The sequence below is a fragment of the Eumetopias jubatus genome, unplaced genomic scaffold (assembly GCF_037043125.1).
Source record: "Eumetopias jubatus isolate StellerSeaLion01/CBP00866 unplaced genomic scaffold, mEumJub1_p1.0 scaffold_10, whole genome shotgun sequence".
NCBI classification, from domain to species: Eukaryota; Metazoa; Chordata; class Mammalia; order Carnivora; family Otariidae; genus Eumetopias; species Eumetopias jubatus.
In genome coordinates this window covers 91018182-91045440 of record NW_028274816.1, presented here as the reverse complement: position 1 = coordinate 91045440, position 27259 = coordinate 91018182, and positions in this window count along the sequence as shown.

Genomic DNA, 27259 nt, shown 5'->3' with positions numbered 1-27259 from the left:
ATCTCAGGCCTTTCCTTAGATCAATTGAGTCAAAACATGTGATTTTATAATATGTGCATATGATTCAAATATGTATTAAAGTTTGAGAAGGAAACAGGCCCCTTAAGCAAGATCCTGAATAAATAACATGTTAGACTTTCAAAAATATTCAATAGAGGACTTTTTGGAGGCAGACTTATAAATAAATGCATTTAGAATAATTAAATTAAAAAATGGGCCTGAATATATGAAACAATGTTATAGCATAGAAAAAAGAAAAAGACCTAGGGAGATCTTTATCAATGGAAACCACAGTTACATGGGCATTGGGATTAAACTCAATGTAAATATTAAACAGAAGATAAAGCACAGCTGAAGAGAAAATTAGTGAACTGGAAGGTATATCAAGAAATGATTCAGAATGCAATACAAAGAGGCAAAACGTATAAAATAAGAAAGAAAGGTTAAACAGCATGGAGAAGATCCATCAAATGTTTGAAAGGCATTCCAGAAGGAGACAATAGAGAAAGCATAGGGTAAAAAATATTCACAGAGAAAATAACTAAGAACATTCCAGAATTATTTGAAGACTCGAGTCCTCAGATTATAGACTCAAATATACATTTGAAGCAGTATTTTTTAAAAAAAGAAATTCACAAAACATTAGTCAAGAAACTATACAACTTGAAAAACAGAACATTTTAAAAACATCAAGAGGAAAAAAAAGTTACCTACAGAGGAAGCCCAATTAATTATAGGAATAGAAAATTTCTCAAAAGAAACAAGTGAAATCAGAAAACTGGGACATCTATCAAAGGAAATAAAAAATAAATCTCTACCTCATATTGTGTGTCATACTAAACAACAACTCCCAAGATGACATAAAATAAAGACATTTTCAGACATCAAAACTTGAAGTTACTTATTATCAGTAAATAACCTAAATGAACCTCAAATCTTGCTGTGAACCATCTCTTGGACCACAGTCAGTGGCATGAGCATTACCTGGAAGGTGTCAGAAATGCAGCATCCCAGGTCCCACTTAAAACTTCTCAAACCTTAATGTGGCAGAAGTCACCTAGGAAACTTGTTAATATGCAAATTCTGATTCATTTGGTCTAGATCCTGAGGTTCTACATTTCTACTAAGCTCTCAAGTGTTGATCCAATCTCCACATTTTCAGTAGCAAGACTGCTCAGGAGGAAGGATGTTGCACCCACCTGGAAAAAAAAAATTATCAAGAAGGTGAGGAAAGGAATTGGAAAACATGTGGGTAAATCTAGACAATGTTCATATAAAACATCAACAACCATGAATAACTGACTAGGTAAAGAAAGCAATTTGCAAATAAGGTACTGGAAAACAATGATATGTAAGATGGAAATAAGATCATAATGGCTAAATATTTTAAGGTTTCCATAATATGGGGGAAGTGATATTGATTTTTTACTTTATTAAGGAAAGAAAATTGGATCTATATTGGGGCACCTGGGTGGCTCAGTCATTAAGCGTCTGCCTTCGGCTCAGGTCATGATCCCAGGGTCCTGGGATAGAGCCCCACTTCGGGCTCCCTGCTCAGCGGGGAGCCTGCTTCTCCCTCTCCCACTCCCCCTGCTTGTGTTCCCTCTCTTGCTGTGTGTCTCTCTGTCAAATAAATAAAATCTTAAAAAAAATAAAGAAAATTGGATCTATATCTTCCTAAGCAGTAGATGGTAAATGTATATTTTATTTACTTTTTATCAGCAAGTACTACTTTGTCTCAGCCCACAATATTCTTTATATTAAATAATTCTCCTGTTCAGATAATTCCTACCCTTGTGTGCTTCTTTTGCTTCTCTTCTCATTAGCCTTCATTTTTTTTTAAAGAAAGTATAGTCTAAGATAAATGTCTCATTTTATTATTACCTACACACTCCTTAAATGCATGCCATCTGGCTTCTTCCTTTACCATCTTAAAAATCTCTTTGTTAAAATTGACATCCTTGTTAGGAAATTCAGTGGCTCATTCTTTGTTAGGCTGTATCAATTTCTATAAAGTCTTGCTATTCAAAGTGCTGTCCGTGGACCTGAGGCATCCATATCACCTGGGAGCTTGGTAGAAATGCAGAATCTCTGGCCTCACCTCAGACCTACTGAATTCAACTCCGTGGTTTTCAACATACTCTGGTGATTCATATACACATTAATGTTTGAGAAGCACTGCTGTTAAAATATTTGACATTGTGGACCATCCACAGGTCCTTGAAATTCTCTCTTCTGATGTCTTCTACTTTCCTTATTGACTTCCTTATTATAATAATATATTTTTTCATTATTTCTAGCTCTTTTCCTCCTTCCATTGCATAGATGCAGGTATTCATCAAATTCTTTATCTTGGCCCTTAACCCCCACCTCCACCCTCATTTCTCTCTCCCTTTCTCTTGATAATCTATTCCAGTTAATGTCTTCCATTATCTTCCTAGATAGGTCTTTTGTTAATCTCAGAATCACATAGGCTGCTTGCTAAAAATAAAATTTCAGGGGCCCCTCACTGGAGCTTCTAAAACCAGCAGGTCTAGTTTAGGACCAAGAATATGCAGTTTCAAAAGCACCCCCTTCTCTGCCCCAAGTAATTCAGATGCAGCCAGCTCATACATTTTTATGCAATCGACTAGAAAATGGTTATGTAGATCTCTAATCTTGACTATATTATTAGTCATTGTAGGACAAGTAGAAATAAACCCCCAAATATCATTGGCTTAAAGCAATAAAAGTTTGTTTGCTTGCTAATATCATAGTCCATAATGAAGGTGTCTTGTCCCTGAATGTGGATCAGGGATATGGGCTCTTTGCTCATCTCATTACTTCAATTTCAGTCATTCAAAAGGCAAGGAAAGAGAAAGAAGTGGAATGAGGCACAAGTTTTAAGGACATGCCTGGAAATGGTGTGCCTCACTCCTGCCCCCATTCTGTTGTCAAACTGGTCACATGGCTACAAACACAATGCAAGGAAGCCTAGGACATAAGATCTTCCTGTGTACATAGGAGGGGTAAGTAGGAACGTCCCTTAATCTCTGGTCTCACGTTTCCGACTGCCCACAGGGTAACTTCTGAGACCAACTGCCCACAGGCTATCTTCTCTTGAGTATTTGACTAACATAACCATGTCACTATATTTTAAACAGAAGTAATCCCTGAATCTCCAAACCCCTTTCCCAGTTGAGCTTCCTCTTAAATTTATTCCTTTTGTCAATGGTATCACCATTCTAGGCAGAGAACGGAAAGCCTGGACACCTTCCTTTATCTCCATCCACTCTTCCACATAACCACATACAACTATTTGCCAAATCCTATTGATGTGGTTTTGAATGTAGGTGAGGTCTGGAACCGATGGCCAAGAAAGAATTCTTGAGACGTCTTTGGTGCAAAAGGTGGTTTCATTAAGGCACGGGGACAGGACCCATGGGCAGAAAGAACTGCACGGGGGTTGTGAGGAGTGACTGATTATATACTTGGGAGTTGGAGGTAAGGAAAAAGTGAGGTTTTCAAAAGAACTTTTGTATGCTAAAGAGGACCTACAAGATACTGGAGGCCTTGCCAAGTTAAGGTTGTTTTTCCATCTAGCCAAATATTAACATTAAGATGGGAGTTTCCTTCTGGAAGTTAAGTTATTGAGAAGAATGCTTTTTTCATGTAAATCATTAAGACATTTGTAAACTGAGGGAGACTCAGGTCTTGCTGGACTGTGATTTTTATTAGTTAACCACTTGTTTTTCCCTTTTCTTAGTTTTAGGGCAGGAAGGAGTGCCTGAGTATGTCACACATATCTCAGCTCTGGGGGTGGGTGGGTTGCAGGGTGTCAGCTTGTGTTTGCCCTCAGCTTGCCTTCTGCTCCCTCATCATTACTGCTCCTGTTTCAAAAATATTTCTTCCAACCTCCCACTTGATCACATCCTCAGTGACAATGCTCAATTCTGGTCTATGTTATCTGTTTCTTAAAATAGTTCCCTTTCCCACAATGCACTACACTTCAGCCATCCCTTCTCTTTTATATTCTTTTCCTCATTTGGCTCTATGTTTCTCATCGGCTAGGTGGCCCTCTACTGATTTCCTTTGCATGGTATTAATACTACCTAACAATTACAGAGCACTAATCACATGTCAAGTGCTGGGTAAGTATTCTGCATGAAGTGAATGCTGTTATCACCCTTTTCTTTGTGAATAGATAAGGAAGGCTCAAGGGTAAAGTAATTTTCACTGGTCGGCAAATGAAGACTAAGGATTTAAACCATGTAATTCGTAGGACCTCCTAAATTCTAAAGTCCTTGTTTCAATATAAAAAAAACTACTTCACAATATCTACTTCTTTACAATCTGCTTTATCCTCTTTTTGAACCTAATTGAAACCTGGATCCTTCCTGTGGACCCCACTTTTTAGGGAGTCCCATCTAACATTTGGTTTTTACTTATTAGCACAGCCTGAGACACACATGGTCCAAAGTTAGGGTAAGTTTTCTCTTATCCTGAGACATTCAGTCTATTCTTATGAATTCTTGAAAACAAAACAAAACAAAAACCTTCTTTTCCTTTATGGACCAAATTATTCACCTATACTTCTCTCAAATTTTCTTTATGAACATACTAATAAAATCCTTTACTTTGTTTTCATGGATGACTTATAGTCATCCAACTTTAGTAGATCGTATGGTCCCAACTTTGAGTAGATGATGTTTGTATCAATGTAAATTTCATATTCAATAAAATGGCTTTTGTATTTCCTTAAATTTTTAACTTCATTTACTTCACCTTTACTCTTTCAGCAACTTCCTCACTCCCATGATTGACTTCTAGATTTGCCATATTTTTGTCTTAAATTCTAATATTTCAATTCATAGCTCTCCAACTTTGAATTCTCTCATTCTTACTATGTATGATCTTTAAATTGGAAGTGACTGCTGGTCCCATGACCTCCTGTATATTTTTCCAATTTATCAATATGAAAAAAAAATCCTTGTTTTTATTGTTTTTCTATTTGAATGGTATTGGGCGGCTGGAGAAAATCTACCATCAAGCTGATTGCCACAATTTCATTTTCTTGGTATCACTACTCTTCATAATTCCTTTTACTTATACATCAGTACTCTGTACACTGCTTCCATACAGCTTCGGTCTTCCATTTAAAGTTTACACCAAAGTTTTTTGTTCTATTCCATTTCTATTCACATCTACAACAATTTCCTTCTCTAACTCCTGTCTCTACAAATCTTCACCTGGTCTTTCTACCTAGTCACCAGCATGTCAATCCACACATCTGTTCTTTCTTTTTAAGAAGTAAACAAAAAATCCTCCATCTGCATTGAATCCTTGTTACTGTCTCTAGTCTCTTCTTCCATTAGTTACCTGTTCCCTGGTACTAGTAAATCACACTATCTCTACTCCCTCATCTCTGGCATAAAGCTTTATTCTATGGAGAACAAAAAGTCAACCTCATATGTAAAGAAGTAAGCTAACTCTATAGACATGCAATCATTCTTCATTCACTAAAAAAGGACCAGATATAAATACATGTAAAGGATTTTATTTAACATTAACTCATTATTAACCAACTTATTCATTATTAACTAATGGGCAACACAAATGGGATGTTGTGACTGATTTAAAGTACAGGCACGTGTGTGCATGTGCATCTGTGCACACATAGGTATATAAAATTTCATAAAAGAAAGTTAAGATTGTTGAATCAGAGACAACACTGGTTAATGCCATACAGGGCGTATATACCTTCGGGGGTTACCATTTCATTGGTCAGAAGTCACTTTCGTCTTTACTGGACAAAAATCTACATCTTCCTCTCTGCCTGTACCAAATAAGCAGACAATAGAAAGTTAAGCCTAGCACTTCTCTGAAAGAATTCCCAGTAATCTCTTTTGCCTATTTTTAAGTTTTGGATTATTTTTTGATTATTTGGATTATTTTTCTAGCATTCCCCCTTGCCCACCTAGCTCCTGCGATCATAAATAATCTTCAAAGCTTGCTCTTCTGACCAAGAAAGGCTTGTTTTGCTATATATGGCCTGCAGCAAGAGTACAAACTAACCATATAACTCTCCTTGAATTTACAATGAAAATCTAGAAACTTAGAGTATTGAGTAAACACAACCGCCAGAGAATTTACTTCTGTTTGGAAAATTTCACAAGGAATCTCAATTAGACTTTTAAAAAGACTCTAGAAGGGAGGGGGGTGGGGGGATGGGTTAGCCTGGTGATGGGTATTAAAGAGGGCACATTCTGCGTGGCGCACCGGGTGTTATGCACAAACAATGAATCACGGAACACTACATCAAAACTAATGATGTAATGTATGGTGATTAACATAACAATAAAAATTATTAAAAAAAAGACTCTCATTTACTTCTCTCTCTTTCTCTTTTTTAAAGATGTTATTTATTTATTTATTTGACAGAGAGAGAAACAGCAAGAGAGGGAACACAAGGAAGGGGAGCAGAAGAGGGAGAAGCAGGCTTCCCGCTGAGCAGGGAGCTGAGTGGGGCTCCACAAGTTCCTGGGATCATCACCTGAGCCAAAGGCAGATGCTTAAGGACTGAGCCATTCAGGTACCCCTCTCATTTACTTCTCTATCCTGAGGCTAGGAAAACTAGCCCAAGGCATTTGGTCCACCAAATTTCACTCACAGCACTTATGAATTTGGGTGGATTTCTCTCTTCTTACAGTCTGCAAATTCTTCTAAAGTTCCTAACCTTCCAGGATGAGGCTCCTTTCCTACCTGTGAGCCAAGCCCAGGCCCATGTTCTTGGGAAAATTTTATAGGCATTGGTTCCACGTATAAAGTCAATCTTTGTTCCTAAATACTGGGTTTGTCAGACCTGATTAAATGAGACTCGTTCTCAAACAGGGCACTCCTGTGTGATGCTGGTTGCACAATTCATTTGTCCAATTGTGACCTGGTACAAAAGAGGACAGATTTTTATGAAGCTCAGTGAAAGTATTTGTTCCTGAATTATGAGAAACAGTGAGATGTAACACCACTTAAAAATGTTTTATTTCAGTTTACAAATGCTTACTAAATTGATATCCAGAGAATGATACGGAAGAAGGAGAAAAGACCTTCTCATTCATCCATGAATATTAAAAAGTAATGATGGCTATTCTAAATGCTAAGGAAAAAACACAGACCTGTTTCAAGTACTCAAGACTGACTTACAGACCAACCAACCATCTGGCTGGAACCCCTGCTAGCAGGCATTCTTATAAAAGAAACTTTCAAGCCTCCTTATATTGCTGGAAACTCAGCTGTGCTCCAGACTAGAGCCATCTTACCTATGCTATGGATTTTTAAAAAATTTTTTATTGTTATGTTAATCACCATACATTACATCATTAGTTTTGGATGTAGTGTTCCATGATACATTGTTTGTGCATAACACCCAGTGCTCCATGCAGAACATGCCCTCTTTAATACCCATCACCAGGCTAACCCAGCCCCCCACCCCGCTCCCCTCTAGAACCCTCAGTTTGTTTTTCAGAGTCCATCGCCTCTCATGGTTAGTCTCCCCCTCCGATTTCCCCCCCTTCATTCTTCCCCTCCTGCTACCTTCTTCTTCTTTTTTTCTTAACATATATTGCATTATTTGTTTCAGAGGTACAGATCTGTGATTCAACAGTCTTGCATAATTCACAGCGCTCACCATAGCACATACCCTCCCCAATGTCTATCACCCAGCCGCCCCATTCCTCCCACCCCCCCCCACTCCAGCAGCCCTCAGTTTCTTTCCTGAGATTAAGAATTCCTCATATCAGTGAGGTCATATGATACATGTCTTTCTCTGATTGACTTATTTCACTCAGCATAACACCCTCCAGTTCCATCCACGTCCTTGCAAATGGCAAGATCTCATTCCTTTTGATGGCTGCATAATATTCCATTGTGTATATATACCACCTCTTCTTTAGCCATTCATCTGTCGATGGACATCTTGGCTCTTTCCACAGTTTGGCTATTGTGGACATTGCTGCTATAAACATTGGGGTGCATGTACCCCTTCGGATCCCTACATTTGTATCTTTGGGGTAAATACCCAGTAGTGCAATGGCTGGATCGTATGGTTGCTCTATTTTCAACTGTTTGAGGAACCGCCATACTGTTTTCCAGAGTGGCTGCACCAGCTTGCATTCCCACCAACAGTGTAGGAGGGTTCCCCTTTCTCGGCATCCCCGCCAACATCTGTTGTTTCCTGACTTGTTAATTTTAGCCATTCTGACGGGTGTGAGGTGGTATCTCATTGAGGTTTTGATTTGGATTTCCCTGATGCCGAACGATGTTGAGCACTTTTTCATGTGTCTGTTGGCCATTTGGATGTCTTCTTTGGAAAAATGTCTGTTCATGTCTTTGCCCATTTCTTGATTGGATTATTTGTTCTTTGGGTGTTGAGTTTGATAAGTTCTTTATACATTTTGGATACTAGCCCTTTATCTGATATGTCATTTGCAAATATTTTCTCCCATTCTGTCGGTTGTCTTTTGGTTTTGTGGACTGTTTCTTTTGCTGTGCAAAAGCTTCTTATCTTGATGAAATCCCAAGAGTTCATTTTTGCCCTGGCTTCCTTTTCCTTTGGCGATGTTTCTAGGAAGAAGTTGCTGCAGCTGAGGTCGAAGAGGTTGCTACCTGTGTTCTCCTTTAGGATTTTGATGGACTCCTGTCTCATGTTTAGGTCTTTCAACCATTTGGAGTGTATTTTTGTGTGTGGTGTAAGGAAATGGTCCAGTTTCATTCTTATGCTATAGATTTTTAATTTATTGTCTCATTTCATGTACACTGCTTTTTTTGGTTACAGTGTATGATGGATGTGTATGAAAAAATGTATCTTTGGGAAAACAATTATCATTTGTTAATTTGAAAAAAAAAGTAGTGCTAAACTATATCACATTTAAACAAGTAAGCTGCTCTTATTAGTTCATTATGTTCTGTGTAATATATTCATGTGCTGGATATTGGGGATAAATGGTCTGTTTTCAAAGAAGTATATCTGCTTCTGGCCTAAAATGAACACTGGAAATCCCGACTCAGCCTAGTGAAGCTTTCTGAAAATTGTCTAGGCAATGTGAGCTTAGGAACCTGTGCCAAGAGTCTGTTCTTGGATATATCATAAATTAGGATAATCTCTTTACAGGACTCAGACTCTCCTTTTGAAGACAGTTTCCATAGTTTATAGTAGAGACTTCAGGTGAACACCGTAGGAAAATAAAAACCAATTTGATAATGAGATGAAAGGTTGTGGTTAATTTATTATGGTAACCAAAAATATAATGCTGGAGGTAAAATTCTATTGGAGTATATTACAGAACATTTTTATAGATAGTAGTCGATATTTTCCTTGAGGATAAGAATACATTATGAACATAATATGGGAATTTAAGAAACAAAACAAATAAAGCATAGGGAAAAAAAGAGAGAGAGAGAGAGGAAAACTAAGAAACAAACTCTTAACCATAGAGAAAAAAACGATGGTTACCAGAGGGGAGGTGGGTAAAGAGATGGGTTAAATAGGTGATGGGGATTAAGGAGTGCACTTGTGATGAACACCAGGTAATGTATGGAAGTGTTGAATCACTAAATTGTACACCTGAAACTAATATTATACTGTATGTTATCTGGAATTTAAATAAAACTTTTTAAAAAGAATATTTATTATGAACAGAGAAAGCATTGAAAGATATCTAGGGCTTTACCATAATACATACTATATATATATATATTATATATATATATATATATATATATCAGATATATAAATCAGTCACATTTTAGCTATATTGGCTTAATCTAGAAAAGGCTGAACATCCCTTCTAATCTGACAATTCTTTCTATGCAGTTTTTATAAAAGTGTTAAGTTAATTAAGAAGTATGGAGCATATGAGACTGTCATAATTATTTCTAACATCTATCTTTTTATAAAATGAAGGAGGGGCGCCTGGGTGGCTCAGCTGTTAAGCGTCTGCCTTCGGCTCAGGTCATGATCCCAGGGTCCTGGGATCGAGCCCCACATCGGGCTCCCTGTTCAGTCGGAAGCCTGCTTCTCCCTCTCCCACTCCCCCTGCTTGTGTTCCCTCTCTCGCTGTGTCTCTGTCAAATAAATAAATAAAACCTTTAAAAATAAAATAAAATAAAATGAAGGAAAAAAAATCACTGTGATTTTCCAGAGGCCCTCTAAGAAATCCTAAAGAGAGTTTTAGGTGTAAAAGATGTCCTGATTTTGTCCCTTAATTTTAGGGTCTGATCTTGAGAAAACAAAATTAAATGTGTTAATGCAGAAGATTTTTTCACTTGACTTTGATAGGCTCATGGGGGCGCCCGAGGAAAAAATAATTGGTTATTTATTTAATCAAAATAAAATGACATTAAACTATTTTAAAATTAATATAGTAAGGAAACAATTGTATAGAACTTTATCACAGGTAGGAATGTTTTAAAAAATAATTAAAGGCATGATAAAGTGAACACAAATCACAGGTAATTATGATAAGATATGGAACCTTTGTTATCTGGGCAGATAACACAGACAATAAAAAATTATCAAAAAATTAACTCACAAAGAATTAAAGACTTAAGTTTAAGACCTGACACCATAGAACTCCTAGAAGAAAACATAGGTACAAAGTTCCTTGACATGGGTCTTGGTAAAGATTTTTTGGATATGACACCCAAAGCAGATGCAACAAAGTACTAATATACACAAGTGGGACTACATCAAACTAAAGAGCTGTAGAACAAAAGAAACTAATAACAAAGTGAAATGATGAAATGAGAAAACATATTTGCAAGCCATAAATCTGATAAGAAGATAATATCCAAAATATATAAAAAATGCCCACAACTCAATAGCAAACAAACAAGCAAGTAAACAAACAAAACCTCCTAAGCAACCCAGCTTAAAAAATAAATAAATAAATGGGCAAAGGACCTGAATAGACATTTCTCCAAAGAGGACATGTGAAAAGCCAACAGGTGCATGAAAAGATGCTCAACATTACAACTCATTATGGAAATGCAAATTAAAAGTACAATGAGATACTGCCTCATGACTGATAGAATGGCTATCATCAAAAAGATAAGAGATAACAAATGCTGGCATGGGAGTGGAGGAAAGGGAACCCCTGTGCACTGTGGGTGAAATTGTAAATTGGTAGAGCTGCTGGTATGATCCAGCAACTCCATTTCTGGGACTATATCCAAAGGAAACAAAAACACTATCTTGAAAAAATTGATGCCTATTTGAACCACCATATTCATGGCAGCATTATTTATAATAGCCAAGACATGGAAACAACCTAAGGGTCCATTCGTGGATGAATGGATAAAGAAATTGTCAGATATATATATCACACACACTGGAATATTATAAAAAACAAGGGCATTCTACCATTTATGACAACATGGATGGATCTCAAAGACATTATGCTAAGTGAAATAAGTCAGAGAAAAACAAATACTGTATGGTGTTTCATTACATGGAATCTAAAACGATCTAAAAACAAACAAACAAACAAAAAACATCATAGATAAAAGACTTGTGGTTACCAAAGGCAGAGGGTAGAAGGAGGGCAATTGGAGGAAGGTAGTCAAGAGGTGCAAACTTGTAGTTATAAGATAAGTACTAGGGATGTAATGTACAACATGTTGACTATAGCTAACACTGCTATGTGACATGTAGGAAACATGTTAAGAGAGTAAAACTTGGGGTGCCTGGGTGGTTCAGTTGGTTAGGCATCTGATTCTTGATTTCAGCTCAGGTCATGATCTCAAGGTCATAAGACTGAGCCCCATTTCAGGCTTTGTGCTCATCATGGAGTCTGCCTGAGAGTCTCTCCCTCTCCCTCTTTCTGGCAAATAAATAAATAAATAAATAAATAAATAAATAAATAAATAAATAAATAAAATCTTTAAAGAGAGAGAGAGTAAATCCTAAGAGTTCTTATCACAAAGAAGTATTTTTTTCCTTTTTTTCTTTTCTTCTTCCTTCCTTTTTTCTTATATCTACATGAGAAGATGGATGTCAGCTGAACCTATTGTGGTCATCACTTCACAATATATGTAAACCAAACCATCAGGCTGTATGCCTTAAACTTATGCAGTGATGCAGGTCAATTAATCCTTAGTAAACCTAGAGAAGTAAACCCAACTTATTACACCACCTTGTTAAGAGCTCTAAGAACAATTTATCATTTTAACTGAGTAAAATAGTTTGAATTTTTTTTAAGATTTTATTTATTTATTTGACAGAGAGAGAGACAGTGAGAGCAGGAACACAAGCAGGGTGAGTGGGAGAGGGAGAAGCAGGCTTCCCACCGAGCAGGGAGCCTGATGCAGGGCTTGATCCTAGGACCTGGGATCATGACTTGAGCCCAGGGCAGATGCTTAACGACTGAGCCACCCAGCCACTAAAATAGTCTGAATTTTGCTTTCATATTCTTATTTGTCAATGAAGATTTCACCAACTTTTTCTCATCTTTTAAATAAACCCATTAAATGAAACCAATTTTGGCAAAATTTTAACACATTTTTAAAAAGATTTATTTATTTTAGAGAAAGAATGTGTGCACAAGCTGGGGGAGAAGGAGAGAGAGAGAACCTCAAAGCAGATTCCCTGCTGAGTGCAGAGCCCAGTTCAGGGCTCGATCTCACAATCTTGAGATCATGACCTGAGTAGAAATCAAGAGTTGGACGATTAACAGACTGGGCCACTCGCACGCCCCTTAACACATTTTTATTCTTCCTTTTCAGACTCAGTATTTGCAGGTATTAAAAATCAAAGCAAATAAAAATTCCCTTTCTGCAAACTTTTTCTAACTTTCTATATCCATTCATACTTTTTTCCTCACTATCATTTTTCATGTTCTGGAACAATCAAGCACTTAAAGAGAAAACTATTCCTTTTACCTTGACAAACTCACACTCATTCAATGACCTTGCTTATTATGTATTCATACTTCTCTTCTACCATTGCTCCGGTGTCTTGTAATTTCATGTTCTGAAATATATTAATTGTAACTTTAAACCAAAGCAACTAATTTCTACTTCACAGGGAAAACGGAAAGGTAGATAATTATTAGTCTATGGTGGTGTTTGATGGGATGTGATAATGAGAAATTTCCAGCAATAGGAACATGACAAGTAATGTGACTAGGGTAGGGACATGTTTGATGTCTTCAGGGAATGGCAAGAAACATGTTGTACATAATGTATCAAATAGGCATGAGGGAGATTTGAGAGCAGGCATAGAATTCAGGGGGGAAGGGTCACTGATGCCAGGAAGCTCTTTCACAAACCTGCTAGAAATCTATAGACACAGATTTCTATTCTACTTCTAAATACAGATCTGTTGTTGAAGATTAAAAGGAGGGTCTGTATATCTGCATCCAATAGGAAGGGGGGGCTCCACTAAGTCTTTTTTTTTTTTTTCTTAAAGAAAAGAACTGAAATTATTTGGTGTTTCTTAGGAACATAAACATGGCCAAAGTCTGCTGGTTGCATTGGTGTGCATAAAATGAAGAGCCAGAGATGTTAGTTATATGAAAGGAGCATCAGATGGGGAATGCAGAGACAAAAATTTAAACCTCAGACACGCAATTTACTAGCTGTGTGATCTTAGGCAAACATTTGATCTGAAGTTTTTCAAACTCTGGGATGCAACCTATCAATTTGGTTGGTTGTGACCAGCATTTTAAAAATGGAAGAGAATACTATAATATGCAATAGCTATAGAACGGGGGAGTGCTTTGTAAGGATAAGTACCATCTCCTGAAATTTTGTTTCATATATATTATACAATATATAGCCATATATGTGACTACCATGTCACAAAGCAAAATTCATTTCTTACCCTGGGTTTTCTTTTAAAAAGTTTCCTTTTGAGGTACCTGGGTGGCTCAGTCAGTTGAGTGTCCAACTTTTGCTTTCAGCTCAGGTCATGATCTCATGGATCTGGAGATCCAGCCCTGCATTGGGCTCTGCACTCAGCAGGGGTCAGCTTGAGATTCTCTCTCTCCCTCTCCCCCTTCCCTTCCTCCTGCTCTCTCTCTCAAATAAGGAAATAAATCTTAAAAAAAAAATAAAAATTTTCCTTTTACTGTTTGTGTTTTCATTAGTGAAATAGAGAAGATAAAATGTCTGCTTGGATTATTCCACCATGCAGTATTGAAAAGAAAGAGGCTAACTAAAAAAGACATGCATCACAGCATTATATAAACAGCACAACACAGATGAACAAGCGGTGATTACTGTTATTATTATTTATACCACTACTACTATTCCAACTAGGATATAATGAAATTTCAAATTTCCATGCTCATGCTTCAGAGGGAAAAAAAGGAGTGAATGACTGTGAGACCTTAATTGCTTGTTGTTTTGTTTGCTTATATCTTCCCTAAATCCCAACCAAGATTCTACTGTGGTATCATGTGGAATATTTAAAATAAAGATGATTCTGGTATTAGGGACATGGGTGACACACACATAAGTCATTGAAAAAGGGATTTATTTTAAGGGTAATTATTTACATGCTTTAACAAGTCCTTATCCTAAATTGTAATTGTGTAATCACACCTCTGCTTTGTCCCTTCAACTGTGAACCTCCTAACTCACCTCTGCATTCCAAGCAGCTAACACAATGTCTTACACAGAGTAGGTATGCAATTCATTTTTATTCATACAGTATTCAGGGTGAGTTTTTAAATATTTGATCATTCCCATCCTTGCCTAAAATACTCCAAATGTTCCCCAATGGGAATTGGAATAAAACCTTGAATTACAAGGTCCTACCATCATGATCCAGTTCCTGCCTACTGTCTGACCCCGTGTTCTATGGATTTTCACATTGCCCACCATGACCAGTCATACTGGCCTTCTCGCTCTCTCTCACACTTGATGCACCTGTTCCCTTCTTGAGCCATGGCACTACTTGCCCCTTTTGCTCAACAACCCCCACATTACATTATTCACTCTTCTGCTCTTGCACCTAGAATATTTAGCAGATGTGATCACTTCAGCGGCTTTACTCACTATTCACTCATTAGTGAAAAAATAAATTATCTGTGGAAATTGCCTGTGGCTGAGTCATTTATAAACTGTCACATGCTTTACAGGCTCTTATGCAAAATCATCTTAAATAAACCAAACCAAAGGAAATGTTCATAAGAAGATATTTTATAACCTTTACATGGTTTTTTTTTTTTTTGGTCATCCTACATTCTCTTTAACTTGGTCTTATTCCTATAATCTTATTCTTTAAGTGCACTTTTATCAGTAATATTCTGCCCTCATACTTGTTTTTGGATAACTTTGCAAAATAATTTCTTCTTCATCTTGGAGAGCCTCACAGAATAATAGAATGGTAAGGTGCTTAGTAATCCTAGTGCTTGTTAATTGTTGGTAGTCACAGACACTGATGTACCCAATAATTTCAGTGCAGTTCACATATAGTTTATGCACTATCCATGCATAAACCCACTAGAAATCCGTGAGTCAAACACTACAAAATTTTGTTTAAGTCCAACATCCTGAATTTACAAATGAATAAAATGAATCTCAGAGAAATGAAGAACATGCCCAAAGACAGGCAACTAAACAGGGTGTCTGACTTTTAAATCTTCAGATGCTGCATCACACAGTGCTACTTTGTAACCAGGTTGCCATTGGTCTAGAATCAAATCTGGGGTTCTTTTGTGCCAAATGGGAATTCTACTGCTAATACATTGATGATAAATAGATTTTTTAATCAATATATTGGTGTGTTGACATACATCAGGATATATATCAGGATATCAATATATCAGAATTCATTTGTTTCTGATCAGAGCAGAATTATTTTATATTTTATTTATCTATAAAATCCTCATTGTCACTGAAACTTCTTAAGATCTGTAAAGTAAGAGTGGGGGGATGGGTTAGCCTGGTGATGAGTATTAAAGAGGGCACGTTCTGTAACGTCCACCATAGCCAGACTGTGGAAGGAGCCAAGATGCCCATCGACAGATGAATGGATAAAGAAGATGTGGTATATGTACACAATGGAATATTATGCAGCCATCAAAAGGAATGAGATCTTGCCATTTGCAACAACGTGGATGGAACTGGAGGGTGTTATGCTGAGTGAAATAAGTCAATCAGAGAAAGACATGTATCCTATGACCTCACTGATATGAGGAATTCTTAATCCCAGGAAACAAACTGAGGGCTGCTGGAGTGGTGGGGGGTGGGAGGGATGGGGTGGCTGGGTGATAGACATTGGGGAGGGTATGTGCTATGGTGAGCCCTGTGAATTGTGCAAGGCTGTTGAATCACAGATCTGTACTTCTGAAACAAATAATGCAACGTATGTTAAGAAAAAAGAAAAAGAAGAAGATAGCAGGAGGGGAAGAATGAAGGGGAATAAGTCAGAGGGGGAGACGAACCATGAGAGACGATGGGCTCTGAAAAACAAACTGAGGGTTCTAGAGGGGAGGGGGTAGGGGGATGGGTTAGCCTGGTGATGGGTATTAAAGAGGGCACATTCTGCATGGAGCACTGGGTGTTAGGCACAAACAATGAATCATGGAACACTACATCAAAAACTAATGTTGTAATGTATGGTGATTAACATAACAATAAAAAAATTTAAAGAAAAAAAGATCTGTAAAGTACGAATTTCCCCATGTTCCTTGAAGACTACCCACTTATTTTACCTGAGCTATTTATGATATTGTAACAAAAAATGGTTTGAGTTTATACAGAAATTTTCCTTTAAAAAGCCTATTAAAGTTAGTCATAATTTGGATCTTCTGGGAATCAAGTTTCCTAAGACAAGGTTTTGAGTAAAAGTGTTTTATTTGAGAGGTGTTCCTAGAAAACACTGGTGGGAGGAGACAGTGAGAAAGAGAAAGAAAGGAAACTAATCAAGGATATGTTATTAAGCTTGTTATCAGTATAGGCATGTGAGTTCAGTCCTGCTGGAGAACTCCAGGAGACTGGGTTAGAATACCTCAGAACTCGCTTCTCAAGGGAAGAGGGAGCTATGGGTATTTATCCAATAACTTTTGTCATTGTTTGAAGTCTCATTCTGGAGACGTTCTTTCTCTGGCACTCCCAACTTGCCTGATGTGCAAGCTGAATATAACCTTTGAGCAGAAAATCTCAGGTGTTTACAGTGACAGTAGGTGAATGCTGAAGTTATACAGGGATAGCATTGACAATGTCTGCTATATTTTATATCTCATAGCCATGTGATATATGCCATGATCACTAATATTTGTGTGACTAGTATAAACGAAGCTGCTCCATTGTACAGACTTAATACAATATCAAATCAGTCACCTCCAAACACAAAATAATTAGAAATCCATTTAAATCTCTACTAAGTTTCTGGTTCCAGATAAGATGGAGTAAGTACATAACACTTTGTTTCTTACAGTTACTATAGACACAAACCTTGAACAGATTGTATGGAGCAGCTCTCTGAAAACTATGAAAAGTCAGTAGAAGGTAAATTGGGAGAGGGAGGACAAGAGTTCAATGTACCATTGAGCCTATAGTGCATTTCTGAACATTTTTCTTTTTTTTTTGTTTTGGTTTTTTTTTTTAAAGATTTTATTTATTTGACAGAGAGAGACACAGTGAGAGAGGGAACACAAGCAGGGAGAGTGGGAGAGGGAGAAGCAGGCTTCCCGCTGAGCAGGGAGCCCGATGCGGGGCTCGATCCCAGGACCCAGGGATCATGACCTGAGCCGAAGGCAGACGCTTAACGACTGAGCCACCCAGGCGCCCCAATGAACATTTTTCTTAACAATCCTCCAACCTGAATGAAATTGGGCATGAAAACCTTAGTGGGTATTGGCACAGACAGAGAAGCTAGAGCAGACGCCCTCCAGGTCTTCCTCCAGGAAGGAGAATTGACTGTGAGAGAGTATAGAAATCACTCTCTGTTTTTATTTCTGCTTTTCTTCATTCTTTTACATTTCAGGCCTGAAGCAATCCAATATCTTCATAACAGTGAAGGCCAGCAAGAACCAAAATTCTAGAAGGAATTTTTCTCTTTGATTAGTAGACTGTGATCCCAAGAGGGTGGAGGCAATAAACAAAAACAAAGTAGAGAGGATGAGAGTAGAGATCGCGGCTAGGTTAAAGTTCAGGAGAGTGACCCTATAAAACTGTTTGTGAACTGTTTGGGATAACCATGGCTTGTTTTCATAGAACTTATCCTAGTCATAGGGCACTCTGAGAACTGAGCCAACAGCAGGCCACAACAGACATGGGACATATCCAAAGAGCATTTTGAAGACTTTGAAGACCAAATTCACTTTGGAACCACAGCCTATATATAGAAGGTGGGTTAGAATTTTCAGCTTGAATCTAACAAAGTTAATTTCCTACTAAAACAAAAATATCAATATTTTCCATAGAATTGGAAAGAGATGCAGGGTCTTATTACATACTACTCAAAATTAGTAGCATATAATTCAAAATAACTCAGCATATTGCAATTAGGAAAATCTCAACTCACATGGGAAAAGATAACGGACAGGGGCAGATATAATTAAGATAACACAGATATTGGAAGTATCTGACAAATTTAAACTAGTGTACAAATGCTCTAATAAGCAAACACAAACACTCTGAAACAAATAGAAATATAAAGACAGTGAAGGAACAGAAGATATACAGAAGAACTAAGTGGAAATTTTAGAACTAGAAAATTCACAGTAACTAAAATTAAAAAAAAAACAAACAGCAACACAACTCAGTGGATGGGTTTGATGGCAGTTTGGAAATGACAGAAGGAAGAGTCAATGAATTTGAAAATAAACCAATAAGAAATATCCAATCTTAACATCAGAAAGAAAAAGAATTGAGAAAATGTAGGACAATAACAAAGAGTCTAGTATTCGTGTCATCAGCTTATCAGAAAGAGATGAGAAAGAAGGCAATGCCAGAAAAAATATATTTAAAGAAATAATAGCTGAAAACTTCTCATTTTGACGAGAATAAGCCCACAGTTTCAAGAAGCTGAGTTGACCCCCAAGGATAAACTTAAAGAAAGAAATTCATGCCCACATCCATCATAATTAAGCTATTGAAGACTAACAGCAAAAACAAAATCTTGAAAGAATTTAGAGCAAAACAGTGCATTATCTATGAGGAACAATGATTCAATTCCTGCAGATTTCTCATCAGATACCATAAAGACCAAAAAGAAATAGCATAACATTTTTAAGTGATGAAAGAAAATAACCCTGAATCTTCATTCAGCAAAAATATCCTTTAATAATGGTGAAATAAAGGCATTCTCAGATGAAGGAAAACTAAGAGATACACTGCCTATTCTAAAATACTTGCTAAATTAAGTTCTATAGACTAAAGGGAAATGATACCAGACAGAAATTTGGAACACCAGGAACAAAGGAAGAGCAACAGACATGGTAAATAAATATCTGGGTAAAAAGGTTGGACTATGCTTATCTTCTTGAGTTCTTTAAAATAGGTTTAATAGCTGAAAACAAAATTGTTCCAATGTCTGATGGGGCTTTTGAAGTATGCGTAGGTAACATATTACAACCATACCACAAAACCTTTAAGATAGTAATGTTTCCATATTCAGCTTGAAGTGGTAGAATTTTGATTATAAGCACACAGACAGAAGTTAAGTATGTACCCTGTAATCCCTCAGATAATCACTAAAATAACCCTACAAAATGGTATCATCAAAATCTCAGTAGATATATTAAAATGGAATACAAAAAATGGGGAGGAATCAAACAACCTAATAGAAAGTCAGAAAGAGCAAACAAGGAGGGAGGGAAACAGAGGGAAGAAACAGAAAACAATTTAAAATGGTAGACTTAACTCTAAGCCTATCAACCATTGCATTAAATGTAAATGTCTAAATACAGCATTTGAAAGACAGAACCTGTTAGAATGGGTTTACAAATATGACACAGTTTTATGCTGTCTAGAAGAGACTTTCTTCAAATGTCAGAAAAATTTTATTATGATCACACTCATATCAAAACTGAATTACAAAGGCCCCATAATGAATTCTCCTTATCTCATCCTTCCATACATATTTCTCACTGCTCCACATTCAACTTCCTCAAATATTATTTTTGTTATACAGTTTTCTGTTGCTTATGATAGAGCCAGGCACATAATAAGTTCTCAATATATTCCCATTAAATGGGAAGGTTAATCTTAAACTTCACTGCCTACTAAGTGCCTGCACAGCGTTTGCTAATTTTCTTAAATCAAAGTGGCTTAATAGGTCAGAATAGGTTCCAACCATCTCACACTTTTCCATTATGGTCTATCCTACTATGCACATTTAAAAATGAAATTTATCATAACAAATAAATATAATAAAATACAAATGATGTACATCACATTATACTACATAAAAAAATAGAGTAATGCATTTTCTTTTTTTTTAAAGATTTTATTTATTTATTTGAGAGAGAGAGAATGAGAGATAGAGAGCATGAGAGGGAAGAAGGTTAGAGGGAGAAGCAGACTCCTGCTGAGCAGGGAGCCCGATGTGGGACTCGATCCTGGGACTCCAGGATCATGACCTGAGCCGAAGGCAGTCGCTTAACCAACTGAGCCACCCAGGTGCCCTAGAGTAATGCATTTTCAATGATTTTTTATCAAGCATGCCTAACAAAATAATTATTTGAATTAAGATGCCTCATCATAATAAATGAACCAAAACCGACCAATCCTTTACACATATCTGGCTTCTTAATTGAGGTTTTTGCTTAATAACAATATTGATCTCAGTCTAACATGAGATCATTTTCTATCTGACAGATACATGCTACATGCTTTTCATTCATTTCCTCATTGAATGAACTAACTCTACAGGGTCAGTGCAGAGTGACAGAAAATGGATAAGCTTTAAATCAGATTACCTGAATTTGAAGTTCAAATACTTTATTTACAAATCTCTTCAACTCTTTGAGTCTTTGTCTCATTAGATGAAAAATGGCGATGATAATACCAACCCCATTATGTCCCAAGGTTATTCTAAAGGTCAGACTGCACAGATGTGTAGCACTGCATAATCTTCATAATCTTGGAGAGATTTTACATATATTATCTATTTCCGGTTTAATGCTTTTTTTGCTCTATTAAGTAGTCATCTTCATTTAAGAGAAAGGGCTTTTAGGTAATGCGATTTAAGCTTATCCATGTAGGTATTAAAGCAATGGTTCTTTTACACCCAAACTGTTCTCATCTTCATCAGTATAATCTCTTCAAAGAAAATTGTCCTCTAATCCTTCTGTGAACGCTTTCTTATACGCATCGAGGAGTCAGTACAGTCCTGATGCCAGGATAAACAACAGAGAGTCAAAGGCAACCATGTGAGGTAACATGTCAAGTCACTCGCACCAATAAACCATTCTATAGAGAAATGAAGTCACATGCTACATCTAAATGAGGTCTAACTTGAATTCCACCCAAAAAAGAGTAATTTTGCCTGAAGAGGGCAACTTCACTAGAAGACTCATTCCCTGTATTAGTTTGCTAGTGTTTCCATAACAAATTACTCCAGACCTGGTGGCTTAAAGAACAGAAATTCATTTTCCCACAGTTCTGGAGGCTGGAAGTTGGAGATCAAGGTGTTGGAGGGTTGCTTTCCTCCAAGGCCTGTCTCATTGGCTTGTAGATGGCCACCCTCTGTGTTCTCACATGGTCCTCCCTTGGTCTGTGTTTTCTGTGTCCTAAACCCTTCTTCTTATAAGGACAGCAGCCATATTTGATTAGCGCTCATCCCAATGATCTTATTTCTTTAAACACCCTGTAGCCATATATATAGTCACATTCAGACATACTGAGGATAGGACATCATCATATGAATTGGGGGTGGGGGGTGCACAATTCAGCCCACAACAGCTGTCCTTAAGGGGCCTTACCCATTTGCATTGATCAACAGCTTAAAATTCCTTCTTCCCCGTCGACGTGAGGAAGTCCCTGACTCACTCAACATGTGCTATTGAACATGAGATGATACATTGGATTATAAATACAGCTTGAGTTGTGCAGATGCAAAAGACATGTGCAGCTGAACAGTCATCTCAAGAAACCAAAGTGAACAGCACATGCTCCTTTCAGGATTTATCAGTTTGAAAACAAGTGGAAATTATGTTTGATGAGAACTTGGAGCAAACTCATTCTGTGCTGAACTGGAGCCTATTCTTGGCAATGCCCGGAGAGAAGGAGAAGCTGGATCTATTACTGGGACGTTCACCCAACAAGCATTCATGTCAATTACACTCAATGGGATTGAAACCACATCTGAAGTCTCTGCACAGAGGGTAAACCACAGTGTGGCAGCTAGGCGCAGTGACCCTGGTCATCGCACCTTCCACTTAAAAGCAGCATTGCCTCTCAACACCTTCCTCTGCTATTTACGGTCACCAAGAGGAGCATATTCGCTTTTGCAGATTATCCTGTTGCAGTCTCTTTCCTGCCTTACTGATGGTATTTTATTGGGAGGAAAAACAATTCAAGCTTCAAGATCTTCCTCTCTTGGGCCATCCAAAGCAACAATTTCTATCATCGTGTAGTTTCCAAACAGCAGCGGATCAGAGAACTTTATTCTGCACGCTGAGGAACAAAACACGTTTCACTGTGTCTCATTAATTTTTTTCTTTTCTTTTCTCTCTCTTTCTCTTTCACTTTCTCTCTCTCTCTTTTAATTTCAAAGAAAAGATGGAGGCAAAGAGAGGATCAGGCTTCAGGCTTTGGGCTAAGCAAAAATGATTCAGCATAGCAAATAAATCAGACTGAATCTAATAAACCTCTTTTTGGCTACAACTAAACAAGTTTTGCAAACTGATGGTTGTGTCCTCGAATTTGCTGAGAAATTGCATAACACATCAGGTAGGCCAAAAAAGCACTAATAAATCAATCTTTACTAAACATAAAATGAGGCTTGGCAAAGTTGAAGAAGAAAAAGAAGAAGCCGAAACGTGTGCACGAAATTTCCACATTAAAAACTCATCGCTCTTGCCTGGGTCCTGATGCAATTTGAAAGAAAACAGACAATTCTATAATTTTAGTAAAAATATTTATGGTACGGTATACAAGTTCACCAAAACATTCTCTCCCAAGTTCTTTTAAAAAATCAGCATTCCTTATCCCAGCAAAGGGGCTGCTTAAATAAATTTATTTTTAGTACATTTCAGAACATTCTGGATTCTGACTAAAAAAACATGAAGTGCTTCCACCCTTCCCCCTCCCCACCTCCATCAAAGAACTCTTTGGCCAGATGCCCTGTGGCACTGCCTACTTCTTTATACCACACTTTAGAGGGAGAGCATGTGCTTTGACATACAGTGCCCTTAGCATCAAGGTCAGTTGGTCAACATTTCAAAGACAAGGTCAAAAATCAGGTTGCAGCTCCAGGAGAAAAAGTAAGGAATTTAAACCAAAAACAGTGGTTTTTAAATTCTGGCCTTGAGAAACCTATATAAGCTCTAAGAATGCAGTATTTGGGAAAAAAAAATACATATCAACTTATATGAAGAATATATAAGATAAATACACAAAGGAATTACTATTTGTATCATACTAGGTTATTGTAAGGGTTGAATAGAAGGGGAAAAGACATATAAAGTTTGAATAATTTATCTATTCATTCATTTTCACGTTCAGGAAACCTTTATGGAGAGTCTGTTTTGTGCCAGGTAGGGTTGCAATGATCAAGCTAAGGTCTCTGACCTTAAGGAACTCAGAATATGGTGAGGGAGCCAGATGCGCCGTGCACCTGGTGTTTGTCAATCAGTGTAAATGCTGGGATAGGTGGATGCACAGAGGTGAGATGAAAAAAGTAAGGAGGACAAATTCGGGTCAGCCAGGCAAACTTTAACTCTATAAGAAAAGTTTTTTTTTTTATTTTTAATCATTAAAAATTGAAAAAGAGTTTTATCGAACAAAGGGAACATGAAAATTAATAGGTCTCTTTGGGCCTTCTCTTATAAGTCTCACATTTGCATACCTCTTCATGAGGATATTCCTGGTCAGTCTGCAGAAGCAAGAAGAATATAATTCTATGTTTAGGACAGTGGCTGAGATGGCCCCCACTTATTGTAACTCCCAGGATCAGCATCCTTGTGTATCCATTTCCCTTGAAATACGGTCAAAAACTGTGACTGCATTAACTAACAGAACATGGAAAAAGGGTGATGAAATGTCACTTCCCTAATTACATTATGGGAGATGATAACCTGTCTTGTTGGAAGACTCTCCCACTTGTAGCATTGATAAAGCAGACTGCTGTGTTATAAACTTCTCTACACAAAGGACCGTATAACAAGAAAGTGATTGTAGCTTCTGGCTAATAATCTATAAGAAACCGAGGCCCCAGTCTAATAGGCCCCAAGGAACTTAATTCTGCCAGCAATCATGTGTGCATAGAAGCAGATCCTTCCCCAGCTGAACCTTGAGATAAGACTGCAGCCCCATCCAGCACTTTGATTGCAGCTTTTGAGATCCTGAAGCAGAAAACCCAACTAAGCTCTGCAGGAACTCCTGATCCACAGAAACAGTGACATAATAAATGTGTGTTGTTTTAAGTTTCTAAGTTTGTGATGATCTGCAATGCAACATGAAATAACTAATACTGTACATAATACAAAAAAGAGGGAGGGACTCCTGGATGGCACAGTTGGTTAAACATCCAACTCTTGGTTTTGGCTTATGTCATGATTTCAGGGTCATGAGATCAAGCGCCACATTGGGCTTTGTGCTCTGTGTGGAATCTGCTTAAATTTCTCTCTCCCTCTGCCCCTCCTCTCCATGTTCTCTCTCTCTCTCTGTTTCTCTCTTTCTCAAATAAATAAATAAATCTTAAAAAAAAAGAGGGAAACTAAATACATAGGTTCTTCCCTTATAGAAGTGATTCAACTCACTAAAAATGATTTTAAGTACAACTTTTTCAGGCAGATGAATATACCATAAGGGGAGGTATGCATGTCCCTACCTTTAGTGCCTTCACTGAGAAAGATTTCACTCAGATTTTTCTAAGCAAACACATTCTGACTTCAGAGTATACATATTATCCATTTTCTACCTGACTCTTAGTCATCTGAAGATGGTAATAGATGTCCTTAACTCCTAATCTCCTCTGGAACAATACATTTCCAAAGGCAAAGCTGAGCTTTTCTCTGGAGATATGTGAAAAATACAAAAGAATCTTGCAGTTGAAGCAAGTCATGACTTTAAATTCCATGAATCCTACAGGTTCTGGACTCCCTTGTTTTTGAGATATCAAACTCAGATGGTTATATAAAGGTGAAACTCTAGACCAGTCGCTGGCACACCTGTTCTGTAAAAGGTGAGATAGTAAATATTTCAGGCATTGTGGGCCATTTGGTACCCATTGCTGCTACTCAAGTCCGCGGATGCAGCAGAAAAGCAGCCACAGACAATCTATAAACAAATGAACAGGACACTGTACTGATAAACAATGCATCTATATACATTGATATTTGAATTTCACATAATTTTTACATATCAAGAAATACTCTCTTTTGGTTTTTAAAAATTATTTTATTTTTCAAAAAGGTTTATTTATTTGTTTGAGCGAGAGCGCACATGAATGGGGGGAGGGGCAGAGGGAGAGGGTGCAAGGAAATCCTGAAGCAGACGCCCTGCTGAGTGCCGAGCCCAACGTGGGGCTCAATCCCAGGACCCTGAGATCATGACCTGAGCCAAAAATCAAGGGTCAGCTGCCTAATCGACTGAGCCACCTAGGTGCCCCTAAAAATTATTTTAAAAAAGTAAAAACATTCTTTGCTCACAAGACATACAAAAACAGCAGGTGGACCAGAGTTGGCCTGTGGGTCATAGTTTCTGAACCCTTCCTCAAAATTATGAATTCCCATGTTTGGTGTGTGGCAATCCCTGTGACTTTTGTGATTAATATTTTCAAAATTTAATTAAATTTATTAAAAAATTTGCATGTAAGAAATAAGAGGTGCTGGGAGATTCAAGGAGGTAAGGGGATACAAAACGGAGGAACCAAAGAATCCATGGAGCCCTTAGAAGACACTTGTGGGGGCCCTGTGCTCTAAAAATGGATGGACTTGCCACTTTATTTTGTCTTTCTTGAAAGTGAAGGGAAACAATAGATTTCATGTAAAATCTGTGTCATTATGGTCAGGTTGCCAGGGTGGGGCCTGACTGATTTCCATTTTACTGTATTTTTTTTTCCCAGAGGTGCAGAGCATGCTCCTAGTTCCCTTAAGGATTAAGGTGGGGTTTGGGAATGAAGTGATAGACACACTTATGAGCAGGTCACATGGATTAGTTGTACTCCTTGTGCCCCAGAATTTGGGTTCTCAACCAGGTTGTCCCCCAGTATGTTCCACTCTGCTGGCCAGTTAATCAGACGGAGCAGGAGACAAGTATGGGCTGGCATGAGATGGAACAGCCTTGAAAGGGCAGTGCTACTCAATGCTCAAAAGCTGCAGCCTTTTAAAAATGCGAAACTTGTTCTAATACGTGTGAAAAGACCTGTTAACCTTGGGAAAATATCACCAGCCATTGAGAAAATATTGTCTTTATGAAGTATTGCTTCCATGTTTCTTCCTGAGTCTCATATCATATCTGTAGCCTTAGGCTTTGTCTCACATAAGCAAAAGGAAGGGTGGGGAAAGCTGGTAAAGAAGGGGACAGCCCTTAATGAAGGACCTTGGATAAAGGAAGCATCTTGTTTCTAGTCTCCTTCCAGCTGCAACAATGTAGCTGCTGCCCTTTTACTACAAGAACCCCCTGCCCCAAGCAATTTTCCTATTTTTAACCTGTCTAAGGCTCAGTCAGTGCTTTCTGAGCATTCATCAATAGGTATGCTCCTCGCTCATTTGTGAGGAATCATCTCTAATGCCCTCCACTCTGGGTACCCATCAATAAGAGGCAGATCTTGAACTCCCTCCCCCAAAATTGAAATATTTAAAATAGTTGTCAAACAGGGGTGCCTGGGTGGCTCAGTAGGTTAAATGGCTGACTTTTGAGTTCAGCTCAGGTCATGATCTCAGGGTTCTGAGACTGAGCCCTGCATTGGGTTCTGCACACTCAGCAGAGTCTACCTGAGATTCTCTCTCTCCCTCTCCCTCTCTCTGCCCCTTCCCCAACTCATGCTCTTTCTCTCTCAAATAAATAAGTAAACCTTTTAAAAAATAAAATAGAGGGGCGCCTGGGTGGCTCAGATGGTTAAGCGTCTGCCTTCGGCTCAGGTCATGATCCCAGGGTCCTGGGA